Source organism: Myotis davidii, unplaced genomic scaffold (assembly GCF_000327345.1).
Source record: "Myotis davidii unplaced genomic scaffold, ASM32734v1 scaffold336, whole genome shotgun sequence".
Lineage (NCBI taxonomy): Eukaryota > Metazoa > Chordata > Mammalia > Chiroptera > Vespertilionidae > Myotis > Myotis davidii.
In genome coordinates this window covers 728,257-732,331 of record NW_006287905.1, presented here as the reverse complement: position 1 = coordinate 732,331, position 4,075 = coordinate 728,257, and the positions used below count along the sequence as shown (strand labels likewise).

General features: G+C 38.2%; 1 pseudogene; it reads right to left on the bottom strand.

Annotated features, from left to right (window-relative positions):
- Positions 1 to 10: 10 nt before the first annotated feature.
- LOC102773226 lies at positions 11 to 1,869 on the bottom strand (annotated as a pseudogene).
- Positions 1,870 to 4,075: the final 2,206 nt, after the last annotated feature.

Here is a 4,075-nt window from a genome sequence, read left to right as displayed (position 1 = left end):
TGTGCAAGTGCTCTTTCACAGAAATTATCATCGAATCCTTTTGTCTGGTTCAGTGTCATGTTCCTCAAAGAAAGCAGATAAAGTAGGCAACATGTAAATTTTATTTTCATCCAATTTTTTTTTTTTTTTTTTTTTTTGCCAAACCTGAAGTTTCATTTGGAATGATCGGATCTTTTCAGACAAATCGAAGCATTTTGCATTTGGTCCTTGAAGTGATAAATTTAACTCATTCAAGATGGCAAAGATGTCAACCAAGTAAGCTATTTTCTATAGTTCACTTTTATTGCCAAAAAGTGCTTCGAACTGCAGTCTTGCTTTCTTATTAAAAAACATTTTGAGTTCATCACGCAGCTCAAAAACACGTTTTAAAATATTTTTCTCTTGACAACCATCTCACTTCAGTGTGAAATAGCAGAGCATTGTTCAGCGCATCCAACTCGTTGCACAGGTGCAAAAACAGTTGGCTGTTTATAGTGCTCGCCTTTACAAAATTGACACAACTTACGATGCTTTTCATTACTTCTTGTAACTCTTGTGGCAGCGTCTTCATTGCTAGCATTTGTTGATGAATCATACAGTGAGTTCGGATGACTTTTGGTGACTCATTCAGTACCAAACGTTGAAATCCAGATCAACATCCTAGCATAGCTGGAGCACCATCTGTGCAAACACCACAAACATTTTCCCAAGGGATCTTATGCTCTTTCAGAAATGAACCAAGTGTGTCAAATACATCACGTGCAGTAGAAGTTGTTTCAAGAGGTTTGCAAAAATGAACTCATCTTTAAAGTCACCATCATTAATATACCTCATGTAAACCAGTAACTGTGAACAGTTTGCAATGTCTGTAGATTTATCAAGCTGGATACTAAATATTGGAAGTGGAGATTATTTAATTTCCTGGATTACCTGATCAAGTATATCAGCAGACATGTCATCTATTCTTCTGCGGACAGTGTCATTAGATAAGGACATTGCACTCAATTTCATAACAAATTTGTCTCCAATCATAACTTGAACAATGTCTTTGGCAACTGGCAACAGTAAATCCTCAGCAATGGTGTGAGGTTTCATAGCTCTGGCAATTCTGAGTGCCACCAAATATGAAGCTTCAAAGGCTGCTACGTTTTGTTTGTGGTACTTGCCACCAGTGTCAAGTCTGGCTTTCTTGAGTCCATCAGCTTTGCTTCTAAAATAGTTGGTATCCTTACCAGCAAAGCTCAGATGCTTGCTATCAAAATTGTGTTTTAGTTTGTTCGGCTTCATAGACTCGGCGGATAGAGCTTCACAATAAATAACACATTGCGGTTTCTCAATTCCTACTGTATCTATTGAGGTAAAACCATACTGTAAAACATCCTCGCTATATTTTCTTTTCTTAACGTTCTTCTCTACACGATCCATTGTCATGGGATGGTTTGCTAATGAAAATAATATATAACGATAGCTTTAATGATACAAAAATGATACATTCATTTAAATACAGTTCATTAAAGTTTCCTATGATTTACCATTCTTTGTTTTTTTTTCCATACCTGTTACACAAGGGGGCAGTATTTACATCAATCACAGCTGCATATAAAAAGACTGATCAGCATCCAAATTAAGTTCCCATGGTACAGATTTTTTTTACAGTAGTTGATGATTTAAAGTACATGATTTTACATTTAACCAGTAATTACAATTCATGAAGTGTCATTTTACCTCCAATACTGCTGCTTTCAACACACAGTAGCTGCTCTCTACACATGTGTGACTGGTCTGCATAAGTACATTATGGCACCAACCCTGTCACATACACCTGTATTTGTGAGGGGTTGGTGCAATGATGTCATCACGCCGGGTACTTGTATGTGGGCGTATCTGCATGTGGGCGGACCCGCCTGGAGACGGATTGAGGACCGGTGTCTCGGTTCCTAGACCATCGAACATATGTGTTTTCCGATGGTCTTAGGCGACCCCTGTGAAAGGGGTCGGACCCACAGTTTGAGAACCGCTGCTTTAGACTGAGATTTCAACATTATTAATGCAAAATCTTTGAACTGGCAAGATCAGTGGGGCCACAAAGAGTATGATGAAAGGAGAGATGCTATAGGTCTGACCTCCTTGTTCCAGAAGCTCCCCTGCAGCCTTCATCCTGTCCTATCAGGCCCCAACAGCAACAACAAAAATAAGTAAAATAAAATTTTAAAAAGAAAAGGTTAATTAATTAATTAGTTAAATGGGCAAGACAAGGAGGATGAACAGTAATGTTATTCAAAGATAACACGAGACAGGGCACCAGCAGCTCTGTATGTGCCTGGGAATCACCTGCAGCTTTGGAAAATCTGGCTCCTGAACGCCTTCCCCCGCCCCCACCCCGTCCCCACACACCTGCAAGTGGGCATTGTTTTGGGTGTATTGTTTTAATCTTCTCTCAGATGATGGTAATTTATAGCAAGCTTGACTACTGACTAGATGGTAACATTTGATTTAATTCATTTAATGTATATATGTATATGTATGTATGTGTGTGTGTGTGTATATACTAGTACATGTATATACTAGTATATCTAGACATACATGAAATGTGCTATACACATGAAATCTATTATCTCATCTCTTCTAAATTTCAAATTACTGGAAAGAATTACTCATATATAATTTTTATTGATTATGCTTTGTCAGGATTTTGTTAATAATATGATAATTGCCCTAGCAGGTGTGCTTAGTGGTTAGACCACCGGCCCTTCAACCAAAGGGTAGATAGAAGGTTTAATTCCCTGTCAAGGGAATGTACCTGGGTTGTTGCAGGTTCAATCCCCAGCCCAGTTGGGGGAGTGCTGGAGGCACCAATGGATGTGTCTCTCTCACATCTCTCTCTCTCTCTCTCTCACTCTCTCTCTCTCTCTCTCTCTCTCTCATTCTCCCTCCCTTCCATTCTCCTCTCTAAAAAAAGGAAAAAAAAATCCTCAGGTGAGGATTAATAACAACAAATAAATAAATAAATAAATAAATAAATAAATAAATACGGTAATTATCTTCTACATTTAGAGGAATCCATTTTTAAGAAATCAAAAATTCCTTACTGTTATTATTAAAGAAATGGCAGAAAATGACTTATGCCATATTATCCAACATAAACATTGTTTTATTATCAATTAGTGCTAACTCTGCAGAGGGAAAAAGTTCAGGACAACTTCTAAAAAACAAAAATAGATAAATAGATAAAAAAAATAAAGCGCCTATGCACATGTTACTCCTTTTTACCTAAAAACTGTTCGTCACCTCCCCCCCCCCCGATTCTCACAAAGGATTAACCACTAAAGTTTCCATGACTTAAACGCTATTAAAGCCATAATGTTTGGACCGAGTTCTCTGACAGCAGTAACGTTGAGTGTACTACAGTGATATTAGAAAAACAAGAACAGTGCTACCTGCAGAACTCTGTTCCATAAATAACTTATGAGGGACATTAGTTTGTCATTACATGTACATGACTTCCTACTAAATACCAGGCATGAAACCCAAGGTGTGGGCTTTCAGGAAAAGCCGCTATCTGGAGTACCATGAGAAGAACCCACTTCCTTCCTTAATAACCAGTTTTCTCCTAATGTGGAAGGAACATGCTTGGATGCAAATCTTACGGATTTACAGTCCTCCCTGATGCTCGTGTAGGCCTCTAGCTCACTGCAAAACCATCAGACTGCATTCTACACTAGAAAGCAGGTATGTTTACAGTGAGCATCTTAATATTGCATATACCAAGGTTTCGATAGTATACGAGGGTGTACGACTGAACAATGAATTTTTTTCTGGCAGGTGAACATTAACTTCTACTGAGCCCAGGATTAATATATAAATAGTCTGGCTAAGTGTTCCATTGCCCGGTTAAGACTACTCTCATAGTCCATTGTTCATGCTTTGCTTTCAAGGCCTTTCCTTTTTTGTAAATCCATGATTTCTTTCTCATTGGAAGAAGATCACGTGAAGAAGGCAAAGAAGGCAGTGGTGTGAGACCTCTTCTTTATTCCTACTATCAAACTTTATTGAGCATCTACAGTGTGCCTGGCACAGTAGAACTTTTATTCCACTT